At 28.0% G+C, this 13,539-nt stretch overlaps 2 protein-coding genes across 3 annotated transcripts in view; one reads left to right on the forward strand and one right to left on the reverse strand.

Annotated features, from left to right (window-relative positions):
* The window catches only part of LOC136982798 (zinc finger protein 423-like), a 101,031-nt gene that overhangs the window by 54,402 nt on the left and 33,090 nt on the right, over window positions 1-13,539 (reverse strand). Inside the window, exons 2-3 of one of the 2 annotated variants that reach the window (XM_067279314.1) lie at window positions 12,216-12,291; window positions 2,197-2,347 (exon numbers count right to left, since the gene is read on the reverse strand). The gene's annotated coding sequence lies outside the window, so the exon portion shown is untranslated. Of the gene's footprint in view, window positions 1-2,196; window positions 2,348-7,955; window positions 8,140-12,215; window positions 12,292-13,539 lie in introns of those variants that run through there. The other variant, XM_067279315.1, reaches the window with a different exon arrangement.
* LOC136982804 (caspase activity and apoptosis inhibitor 1-like) overlaps window positions 1-13,539 on the forward strand; it is a 145,759-nt gene that overhangs the window by 14,135 nt on the left and 118,085 nt on the right. The window lies entirely within an intron of this gene.

Genomic DNA, 13,539 nt, shown 5'->3' on the forward strand with positions numbered 1-13,539 from the left:
ATAAAAGTTTTTACGAAAGTAATTATTAAAATGTGTTTATCTAGATTTAGAGGGTTTTGCCCGCCTTTACGCTCTACTAAGATCTATACTAAGTGATACTTTATCGTATATGGCGTGTGATGATAGGTTGCTTTTAAAGGGGATGGCGTAAGGGTAAAGTGTATATTAATTATCATGAATATAAAATAGCGTCATTGAACTAATCCATTGCTTTGTATCTATGCCTAACATTTAACAAAAATTTGTCACGTAATCAATAACTTTGCTTCAAATTTATTGACTTAATCAGTGTAACAGGATTTATTGTTTTTCCGATAGCTAAAAATTGACAGTTTATTTAATGCGTTCTCATTTGTTCACGTCCAAAGGACAATCAAAATTTCAAACAAAAGAAACCATTAAACAAAATAATCATTGAATTTGTTTGCATATTACAGAAGTATAATTGATGAGATAAAAATAATTTCTTCATTGTAATAATCATTTGTTGTTGCGTCGATTTTTACAGCTTGACCTGTTTCGTGTTCGTAGTAATTTTAAATATTACGGTATCGCCGAATACGATTAGTTAATTCTCTATAATCTCAGTACTTTGAAAAACGCGCATTCTGAAAATTAATTAGCTTGCGTTTTTTTAAATAAATGTTTTTTATTTTTATTTTTTTATTGTCGTTGGATTTTAAATAACTTGCGATATCCCTTGAGAAAGTCTCAAGCAAAGTTTCACGGAAGCAAATTCAAAAACAAAAAGTTTTTAGCTTTATACTTTCTTAATAGTTTTTACTTACAGGAATTATATATTCGGTGCTTTTTAGTAGTTATTATAGTTCTATTAAAACTATAAGACAAGTATATAAAAGCGGGATTACTTTATCTAAATGCAATAGAAAACGAAGAACAATTTTAAAATTTATATTTTTAACGTTCGCTATCAATGTCTTTTCAAATTTTAGAAACTAAAATATTTAATGAAACCTGCAATGATAAGTGAAAAAATATCGTGATAAATCAATTATTGATACGTGCAAGATTTTTGCGACATTTTTAATTAAAAAATATATTAGACTAAAATTCGACCCAATTTAAATTAATTTTATTGCAAGATAATCGGTAGTGTGCAGGCAACAACTGCTAAATTTTAAAAATCAAAATTCTGTACATTTGATTATTGAAATTGATGGGTTTTATGTGGTTTTATACTTTAATGATCAAATTTTATTTGAATTGTTATTAAATAAAATTCAACAGTGTCCGATATATATTTTTATTACTTACAGGTGAATCGTTAATTTTTATATGTAATGCATTTTACAATTATTACTGAAAACAATAAAATTTTTCCTATAATAGTCAAGAGTTATTGGTTTCAAAGTTTTATTAATGAGTCGTCCATATCTATAATAAGCATAAATATTCTTTAAAATGAGCTTTCCAGTGCCTGCATCATCCATAAAACGACGATTTATAAAAGTAACACAAGAATGGGAATTTATTTTCGAAACTTCCTTCAAAAGTTGAAGGGTGAATCATATCCCATATTAGTTAGAATGGACTGTGTGCATACACACGTATATTTAATAATAATGTATCGTATTTTTAATAAACTTTAATCTCGTTTTAGATAAGACATTATGAAAATTGTGTTATCTCGCTAATGCAATAAAATTAAAACAGCCAAGCTGTAAATTAAAAATCTGGCCCCGATATATCATCAGTAATTTAATTGAAACTAAACACAAAATACTCTCTTATCTCAAAAAATCCTTTATTACATTAAAGATCGAAGATTAAAGATTAGATATTGCATTAACATTACTAAATAAGAGTAACTAATTTGATTAATTTATATACGGTATGGAATAGGCTTATAATTAAACTTTATATTAACTTGATAGAAATTAAACAATTAAAAGGCATATTTTTTACATAAAGCTGATTAAATCGGATATCCAGATGGATAACTAATCATTACAAGTATCGATCTAACTTTTTTCCCTTCGTTTAAGAAATGGCTTAGTTTGCTTGCCTTCCCTTCCCTTCGTTCATACATTGACCCGTCATTTAAATAAATAAAAGTAATTTCTTACACGTTATAAATGTTAATTTATAAAAGTATTTTTTTCCCCTACATTTTATAAAAAAATAGTTAAATGAATTTGAAAATTAATAAAACGGAATGCAATTGATTTACTTTACCTTTTTGGTAGAATCGTTGATTTGGGAATTGTCTTCAATATATGAAAGTACAAACGATAATCACAACACACACATATACACGTAAACACACATACACATACACACACAACGAAAAAATTTAGAAATTTTTAATATTGATGATAGTCCAATTCTGAAAGAAAGAAAGAAAGAAAAAATTCATTATATAACTTTTATGGGGTAGCATTGCATTGAATATTTTTCGGCATATAAAATTGAAGAAGCGTAAACGGATCTGTATACAAAATCATACATTTTTCCGATTAAAAATTTCGATTCTGTCGTAATTTGCAATTCCCTTTTCCAATTTGTTAATTTGAATTCAAGAGTTAAAGCTTGAAACTGTGCTCTTAGTTCTTTTTCAACAAGCACAATAGCACCGTTCATGACGTCGACATTATTTTAAAGAGTTATTTTTAACATCAATTTTAACTTTATTGTGCTTATTAAAGGACGATATAAACTTTTATTTTACATTATGATATATAGTTATTTCAGTTTAGTTTCTTTAAGAGAGGTGATGTTTTTAATGTTATTGTCAAACCGTTTTCGAGACATTTTCCGCAATTTACGATCTCAGAATTTTTTTTTTTTTTTTTTATATATATATATATACCGAAAAATATTCGTAAAATTTTAATATCAATTATTACAATTATACTAACTGATTACCTTATCTTAAAATACACATCTTAAAGTTACGACAAGTTTTTAAATTATTACCAAATTAAATTTAAAATTTAAATAATACTTTGAGAAAATTAATACATTATATTTAAACCAGAAATTATATTTTGAGATTACTTGTTAAGAGATTTAAATAAATAAACAAAAAATATGAGATTAAATTTTGCGTAAATTTTAATTTCATTTAAATTTTTGGGGCAACCTCTAATGATTTTAAATAAAAAAAATAATGTTAAATGTGTTCCAAACTATAAAAATTTTCATATTTTGAACAGTAGCATATTTCAAAGTAAGAATTTTTTAAAGATTATGATTAAATTTTGTCGTGTAAAAGAAAAACTGTCGTATATATATATATATTTATTTACTGCTGTTTAATTCCGATATGATGTAGTTTTTCAAGTAAAGGTAAAAATTAAGCATTTATCTCGTTTATGTACATGTATGTTTATAAAAAGTTTTCAAAAACGCGTTTCAATAAATAATTTCCAAAGTTAGAAAAACTGTGCAACATTAATATACTTAATTTTGTAGCCAAATCAAAAATACCCATTTATCTTTCTTATATAATTTTTGACTTGAAATTTGTCTAAATTTTAATAGCAATTAGGACGACCGAGTTAAAAAAAAATAAGGGGGAAAAAAAGCTCGCCGAATTTAATTTCGTATGTAATTAAAGATAGTTTTACAAATTTCATTCTGATGCTGTAATCAACAACTTTTCATAATTTTTGAAATAGGTTTTTCAAATATTGCATTCTTAACTAAATTCAGCATACTTATTTTCGTAAATTAACTGAATAAAATAATTTACAAATAAAACTTTATCTGAAACTTTATTAGAAATATTCAGGCGCTACTTTAGGAACAGATGTATTGCAGAGCTGGTGAATTATATTTAACAATAGACGTATACAGCTATATTGAAAAAGTTTTGACATTTTTATTGTAGAAATAAATGTTTTCTTATCAAAGAAGGGGAAAAAACAAGTCGAAATGCTCTTTAAAATAACAGTTGTTATTTTATTTAGTTATTCCATTTTCACATCAAAAAATTCAATTATTCTACTAAGTGAGGCTCATAAATTAGTGGTTAATTTGAATATTTAGTCTTTCTCGTTAAATTTAGATTATATAAAGAAATTTTATCAACATTTTTCGATCTTTGATTTTGTTTATATCGAGAATATCTTCTAATAGTTACCTGCTTCTGCGTAAGACAATGGGAACAATTGTATCGTCTTCAAAATATACGACGCTTAAGCATATATTTTAAAACTTAACGATGTAGGCGCAACTTTCAAATGATCAAAAAACATGAATAAGTAGTTCTAATGTTTCTTACTGATGATGGAATTCAAATGTTAGGCCTTTGTGTTATGGACGATGCGATATATTAGTACTGGAAATGAAAAACTCGAAAAATAAGTGGATGAATTATTTTTTAACGGCAGGATTTCCGAAATGAAGTTTTCGGTTTAAATTTGTCGTAATGTGTAAATTTATTCTTTGTTACATCGACGGAGATGTTTTCGCATTATACAAAAGTAAAATTATTTGGTCGAAAATTTACAATAATACAATAAAATACATTATAACGTTCTTATTGAGAAGAGGAGACCTTTATGGAAAAATCGTGATAAATTTGTGCACAGGCCTACATCGTTAAGCTATATTTTAACCGTGAAGAAGTTTTCTAATAGCATTTGGTTAGAAATAGATTGAAACTTAATCGCTGTATCTATTTAGATAACTATCACTTTATATTGCAGTAATGAAATTTAGAACGAGCGGATAATTTGTCGTTAGTCGCGAAAATCAAGAATTTTTAAGGTTACTTTTTCGTCTAAGAAAGAATTGGCGAAGTTCGCGCTAAAGCGAGTGACGTTAAATGAAATATCTTTGTTTTAAAACGATTTTCTTTAGTATACGATCTTTTTGTAAATGTTGAAAAGATGAGATTCTAATGATCATCTTTTTGTGAATTTCCTATTCTTAATGAAATTACCTACTCCGTTGAATTCGAAATCGGATTCGATTGATTCTTATTTGTAATTTTGAATATTATATAAAATGTTCGCTTGATCCTTGCAGAATTTTCTTATAATATAAAAAAAAATAATAAAATGTTTGGATAATTTTATTATCCATAAAAAGTATATAAAAGATGGAAAAAAGAGAATAGAATATTTTCAAATCAAGCGCGATCAGTTAGAACAAATAACAAGCTTTAGTTCATTTCAAAAAATGTTAGTTCAGCAACAAATCTCTTGCAGCTGTTTGGTGACTAAAACAAGCTTTCAAATACTTGTGGATCCCCGCCAAAATCTGTAGTAACGCGACCGTCTGGGACAAATCTAGTTCATCACTTCCCTCCTCCCCTTCCATTTAATTCTATGGGAATTGTGCGGTTAAGCAGGATAATGGATAATAGGGTTATATTTTATTTTGAATGGATCCGATATCTCGGCTATCAGATTTAGGGATTTGCCGTTAAAACGGATTTTTTTTTTCCTTCCTAATTTATACACTTTTACGTTATCAACAAACTGAAAATATCAGTTTAGTCCATCGACATCTTTTATAATTCGCATGTTAAGCCGTTAATTAACTCAAATAAAACATAATTTTTGTTTATGTTTAGTAAATGACGGCGATAAAATAATAAATCTTTCGTTCGCGTTAAACTTTCTGATTGATTTGCCCAAATATCCAAGGTGTTAAGTTTAAACCATATGATTTAAACAGTTAGATTTACGATGATTTGTCTAACGTACATTAAATGCCAAATTCTGGACGAACCCGAGCATTTACTGTATAATTACTAGGCTTTCCCAAATTTTATATCTTGCTTAATTCAATTTTCATAAATCGGGAAACTAAATTTTGCGACGACTGTTTTAATTTATTACTTCGTCCCATTGAATCGTGAAATAATTAAAAGATTAAAATAGAGATTATAAAGGTCATTTTAATAATGTGATGCTTCATTACGTTAATTTTCTTATCTATAAAGTGAATTTTATAAAAAGCGTTAATAGCGTTTGTTTCGAGCATACTATACTATATATATAGGCCTACTGTATACACATGCGATGTTTGTTTTGAATTTTTTATGGGATTTTATCGTAGGCATTTATATATATATAGCACTAATGCAGTTATAAATAAGAAATAACATTGTATATAATTCCGCGTATCAAAGATGGGAATGGGATTAATATATACACTGCCGTATAATTATTAATCATATAAAATGTATACATTATTTGGAACGTTCCGTTATAGATTACATAGAAAAGCGCTAATTAGCATATTTTATAGAGATTTCGACTGCAGAATCAATCATTTATTAGCGTTGATATTTTTTTGTGTTTGGGTTGCGTGTACAGAAATGCTTCCTTTCGCTAAAAAACAAGCATTAAAAAAATTATAGTCTGCTTATTTCGTAGGCTGAGCAAAAATATTTCATTGCGAAATATATAAAAGTTTAGCTATATATTATTATTATTTGTATCACGGAAATTAATAAATGCACTTAAAATAGGTTAAAGTAAGAAACGGTATAAGTGATCATTTATAATATAGCAGTATAAAAACATTGTTTTTGTGTATAAAAATGGTTGTACTGTAAACGTTTCAAATTTTACCTTCAGTAAAAATTCATTTACTACGTTGTTATATTTCATTTAAATACGATCGTATTCAACATAGTATTCTGTGGTAGTCGGTAATTCGGCTAGTACTATATTATAATAGATGTTATAATGTGGAAACAATAAAAATCGATACTCTACCAGTTACCATCGTATAATGACTCGGTCGGTTCAAAAGCCGACATCAAGATCAATATATCAAGAAGAATTGACCATTTCTGGTCACAGGTTGTCATCGTACATCTCTTAAATGCTTTTAAAGCTTCGGGATAAAGTAGAATTTCCTTTTTCCGTGGTTTTCGAAGAAATTGTTTTGCTCCATCACTTTAAATAGACTACTTTAGTATTATTTGGTCTTCTACCAAGTCGGCTACATGCGCTTTCTTTAAATAATTAATTTTGTAAAGAACCGGAGAGGAAAAACTGTCGCTTTCGTCACTACACATTTACAAATTATGTGTCACTAATACAACAATACTAATAATCTACGCAAGCTAATCAACGTAGGCCTATGGATCCAATTTATTAGTGATTGATGCGATAATGTTTTTTGCTTTAATCTATTAAAAAATCTAAATAATTATAGTTTTATATCAAAATTCACAATCTTTTGCTTCCTATGTATCAAGTAAAAGTTGTACCAGTAATAACTGTATAAATTGTTTTAAATTTACTCAAAAGATTTATGTATGTAGGCCAAATATTATTATTATTATTTTCGCATTAATCTTGTAGAATATTTAATAGTAATTTTTTAATTAATCAAATAGTTAATATAAATTCTTAAATCTTTTAAGTCGCAAAGTTTAAACAAAAGTCACCTTTGTAATTTCTATGTTTTAAGCAGAGTTTGTGTAGAAGCGATTAATTCTTATAGACGAAAGTTGTATATAAAATAAAGATAAATCAGACTTTGCAAATTTAATATGCATTTAGGACTATTCTGAGCTTAAAACTCATTTTATCACACGATTCTTTAAGAAACGCGCTTAACAGTTCGACACATATTTCTGATTAATTATATCCGAAAATATTCGTTATTTATAGAAAACGAATTTAAATCCGTTTCTAATAAACTTTAATCACTGGTTACATAATTTCTCTTTTATTCGTGGAGGTACTTAACACATCAAATTGGCATAACCGAATGAATTTAAAATATTAATTGAAATCGTTTGGGACTTTATAATAAATGCTAAAACTTTGCAGGGGGCATTTTATTTAGAAAGGAGAGAAGAAAGTTGATTTATAGTTTAAGTGGGTATCGAATTTAAAAAAAAAAAAAAAAAAAAAAAACGATTAAATAAAAATAAAACTGCATTCACTTTCAAGTTGGTCCTTCGCTTAAATTTGAGAAAAACTAACAAGAAAAAGAAAGAAAAAAGATAAAATTCGTACCTGTGATAATTAAAAGTTATCCTCCGTTAGTATTTGTTCGTCTTGTTAGATTTCATACAAATCGTTTTAACCGTTTAACAATAGCTTTACAAATTGACTACAAGACAATGTTTACACGCTTTTATTATCCAATCAAACGATGAGAAAGACCTTACGTCACCATTCACGATTAATGTTCGTTTGATCTGATATCGTGCAGTGATACGGACGATTTTTTTAATCATATTTAATAGAATCAAATTTACAGCTTTGGCAGAAGAGGCAGATATCCTCTTCTGAATCTATACTTTTTTTTTTTGGTATATATATTTTTTCATATACCGCTTAAGCGAGGATTGCTAAATATAGACCTAAATATATATCGTGCTCACAGTTTATAATCTTGCGATAGGTCTTTATACGATTGTTTTTTACAGAAATTTTCTGAAATTATAAGACCGTATAGGCCTTATTATTATTTTAATAATAATGAGCAGTCAAATGAATGAAGCATTGTGTAGTCAAATAAATAAATTTTACTTCTAGAACGTATGCTATTAACTGTGAAAGCCGATACTACGCTTTTTTCCCCCTTTTTTTCTATTTGTTTCAGGTGTGAAATATTTCCACGTCTCGAATAACGAAATTTATTATCTATTAAAATTGAGGATTAATTAATTATTATATATAATAAACAGCGAAAATCGTCACTTTTGTTCTTTAATTTTGAAACTCGATTGGTTATAATAATAGAATTATTCTAGACGTCTGATTATATCTATGTCAAGAAAAAATTTCCATGAATAAATGTTACATAATGTCTTCAATTCAACACTATGCATTACCAATAAGAGCCGTTTTCTAAAGAAAAATCGAGTGTACTTTGTATAAATTTATATCATAACATTTTGTATTTAGTATATGTATGCGTTTTTTTTTTTATTCTTTAGTTCTGTGACGTCCTCATCACTGTAAAATGAGCGTTAATAGTAGTGTCGATTGTTAGTAACTACGTTTAATGAATGCAACATAAATCTTTTATCAGTCATAATAAATATGCATATTTTCCGTATATTTCAATACTGTTTTGTAAACACAAAAATGAAAATCCGATATTTTTTGATGGCGTGTGCAAATTTCGAATTTAAAATGCCCGATATACCAATCACTTTCGTACGGTTTAATTATAACAGTCGATTTTAACACGGTGTAACCAGCAAAACCGGAATTATACTTAACGTCCGAACTAAAAAACATGTTGATTATTAAGCATTTTAACATTTTAAAATCGCATAAAGAGCTCGAGTCTGTAATTTTGAAAATCAGAATTGTCCTAGATCAACGCCTGAAGTCGGATAGGTATAAATGAAATTCGTCTTATCTTCGTATTAACATGCAAATTCATTCTAGTTTTTTTTTTTCAAAAATATTTAGTTTCTACTAATTAAACGAAATGGCAGGTCAAATATTGCCTCAGGAGTAAATATCTCATTAAAGCATTGAATTCCCTGTTGAATCAATCGTCTTGTTGAAAGTTAATCTTGAGGGATTGAAGAAAAGAGTTATTATGGCATTCGCGACGATGTTTTTCTCATATCCGTTGAAAATAATGCGGTTTGGTAAAGCTGAATTTAATTAGTTGTAAGCTGTATCGATATCAGTATTTTATTTTTTAACCAATGTTATAGAATTATAAAATGTGCTCAGATTAATTTCTGAAATTTGAAAGGATTTTTGAATCCTGCGCTTCTAATACTAGGCTTATAGAGTCGAAATATGTAGTAAATTTAATTTCACGATAATTTCGACATTTCTTCTAAACATCTAAATTACGTCTGATAAAAGTTAACGCTTTTTATCTACAAAAGTGTCGATTATCGATGGAAACTTTTAACACTTTTATAGCACTCTTAAATAATACTAATTACGGCAAACTTGTTTCGTTTTAAAATTTTTGATACTTAACAGGTTATTTAAAAGGATATGCAGAAAATTTTCCAAATATTTTTTTCAAAATATCGATGCAGTTTTTAGGAAATATAAGGAACTTTTCAAATATTTGTGGAATTCCCAATAATTAAAATAATTTTGAATCGGTTGGTTAAAATACACGAATAATAAAATTGTGTATAATAATACGCGATGGATGATGAAGTTTTGTTCTGAATTTTGCGGTTTTAAGTCTCTCGATGGATCTAGTGTGAGATTTCTATGATAAAGGGGAAATTATGTTGAAATAAACACTAATGTTTTCTTTCGCTTACTTTCAACGTAGATAAAATGTTGATAGATAGCTACGAAAGGCAAATTTTTCAAAGGTTTACCACTTAATACATTTTTCGTTCCTTAAATATTACTGTGATAAGTTCGCAACAGCTGATTTTCATTCAGGTCGAGAATAATTTTTGTTGAAAAAGCAATCGGGAAAATAGAATTGTTTAATTATTTATCAATCTATGCGAAGGAACCGAATCTTACACATTTCATAATTGATTTAATTCTAGTCGAGTAAAAGATACCGGTTACAATCTCGTAGGCTATAGCAATCGTTCCGCAACATTTACAGCGAGGAGCCGGAAGCTTTCGGTAATTTTTCTTGAGGTCCCGTCCACATCGAATACACAAATACGTCTCTCATGCGCAACAATTTTCATTATAACCAATAGCTTATCAAGTTCATGATTGTTGAGTGATATTATCTAATAAGATATTTCATTTGTCTAAATTTGACGTTTCTACAACGCTCTTCTTTTTAGAAATTTGCTATTATTTTCTCTACGTCGTAAATTAACGCATAAAGTTAAATGCGTTAATATAGAAGTTTACCGGTTTATATTAACTTTAAAGAAACGGATCACGTCACTTAACACACTCGACTTAGAGCACTTGAACGTATAAAATATCGAATATATATCCTTCACGATTGCTTTTTTTCGGGAAATCCACAATACTTTGTAAGTTTTAAACCTTGTAAAGTAAATAACAATAAATAGGAGAATTTCTAATGCGATTCTGGTAAATTGACAGATCTGTTAGCTTTAGTTTAATTTAATTACAGTATATATAATGTGTCATTGAATATTACCAAGTTTCAGGATCATAGAAAAACCATTTTATCTTTCCTATTAGAACTCCATAAAAGAATTTATACGTTTCTAACTTATAAAAGTATTCTTTGCATTTATTAATTAATTGAGAGAAATATATAAATAAATTTTTAATTTTATTAGAAAATTAAATATTCTATCATATGATATAAAAATAATGTAGAATGAAACGATTCCCAACGAATAAAATTTGTATATACTAAGTACATATCAGATTGAATTTCTGATAGATAAAAACTTCACTTAGAATATAATTAGTTTTATTTATTTAAATTAATTTTTTAAAACAAAATTCCGCAAAGTCGTAGGAGAAAAAAGGGGGGAATAAAGCGTTTAATATTCGTTCGTACGAGACGATGACGTAAATAATTTTTGCACGTTGTTATTTGTATTTCATAAATAATCTTTTCAACATTCGTGTGAAGCTTTAAAGAGAGAGAATACTTCGCGTGATATCGTCAAACCCTTTATTGCCCGTTGTAGTAGATCTGATTACAGCTCTGTCGACAGTGCGGTAGAGCTTTTAACGCCTCTATACATACAAATGCTGTCGTTGCTTCGCTACGACACCGGTTGATAGATGACTTTTAAAACTACTGTTCTGCGATGATCGGATATAGAAATACTAACTAAAAAATTAATATATATATATGTATAATTATACGGATCTAGCGATTAAAACTGTAAATTATGCTCTCTATTGTTTCCTATTGCTTCACACCTATAATATATATATATAATATAGTTAATTTTATTGCGTGGGGATGTTTCTAAGTGACGTTTCAACCGGCATTTATTGTACTGAAACCGTACGGATGTGAGAATTAAAAAACAAAAAAGTAGAAGAAAAAATTCCGCTCTCTTGGATGGATATATTGTCTCAAGTGGCGCATAACGTCATGCTTGGGCGACTCTGATGTCTCAGCTTGTCTACTTCGATGGATCGATATTGTGTAGAATTTTGTATAAGGCATCATTTTAATAATCGAGATTAATAGTGACGTATTAACCCATAAATTACAATCTCTGCTTAATTTGTAATTTGAATGTTACTATTTAGTCGGTTATTAATAGTTAACAGTAGCGAAGTGACTTTATACTAATTCTATTTAAAAATACGTACTCTCTATACATAAATATAACGTATTTAGTGTAATAAATGATGCCAACTTACCTGCAATGTACTATAGGTTCCGACAATTTGCATATTTTTATAGATTTTCAAAAAATTTTTCCGTCCAAAAATGTACCTATAAATACGAACATAATTGGTTTTAGTAATGATATGTCATGGCTATTACGATAATTATCATTTAAATTAAAGAAAAAATTAATTTTAAAGTAGGTTGCCGCCCATCGTAAGAAGCCGTTCTGGCTTAACAAAAATGTCGAGCCGTCTTTAAAGCAGACAAAAATTTCATTAATTTATTTTGAAATTAGATCAAATAAAAATTATTAGAAGTTAGGCTATAACACAAACATGGAAAATTTGATAAGCTAAGTGTCTCGGCATATTTGAGCTATATACTAGTATATATTAATTCGTTAATTAAAATTAGTTTTCCGTAGCATTTTGTGTAGGGAGACATAAAAAAAAGGTCTGTTCGTACATATTTATTTAATTTTTTAGTGCAGGAAGGAAGATTTTCAAAGCTATAATATTCCAGATTTTCTCATTTACATTTTTAATTTATTTATCTTGTTTCGCTATCACTAATAAAGAGCAGAAAACAGATGGTGCTTGTAGGTCTACGGTGTGTTTGTTTACAATTAATAGATTTGATGATTTTTTTTCACTCCTTGTAACCTAAACGCCCATCTCAGCAGTAAAATCAGCTCCTGGAACTGTACCAAACCGGATAGATTTGTCATTGTTGATTAAGCTGCAGACATCACCATATCTCATTAATATATCATGCTCACTTCATTATCGTTTTCACGTAGGCTTTTATTTGTTTTGGTTACAGGCGGTTTCGATAAAGTCGACCACCAATCAAAATAAGAGAATTAATAAAACTTTTTACGTGTTGATCATTCGAACTCGATTTTTGTTAGATCTAATTTCAAGTAATAGAATAATAAGTAGCTTTAATGCGGTTCTGTTTAGTATTTAAACACGTTATTCTTTTAAAGACGTTAATTTTAAGCATGGAGAATGTTGAACCCATTGTGACATTTCGTATTTAATGAGTGCAATGTTATAAATTATGTCATTTACAACTAAATCTGGCTACGGGCGATGAGCTCTACGCGTGAAGTTATTTTTAATGGTATAATGTAGTCAAAAGATGGATACATTGACATTTTGATAGTCACTGTAATAATTGTGTTAGAACGTATAGAATGACAAGTAAGATTCAAAAATCTATTTTAATCTATTCAATAAATAGTATATCTGAATCATAAATAGGACACCACCGCAGACAATGTGGACTAAGCTGTGAAACTAAATTATTTTCAGCTCTTTTCGTGTAATTGATTTTTTTTTTCCTTTTACT

The sequence above is a fragment of the Centruroides vittatus genome, unplaced genomic scaffold (genome assembly GCF_030686945.1).
Source record: "Centruroides vittatus isolate TY-2023 unplaced genomic scaffold, ASM3068694v2 contig_863, whole genome shotgun sequence".
In the NCBI taxonomy this organism is placed as follows: domain Eukaryota; kingdom Metazoa; phylum Arthropoda; class Arachnida; order Scorpiones; family Buthidae; genus Centruroides; species Centruroides vittatus.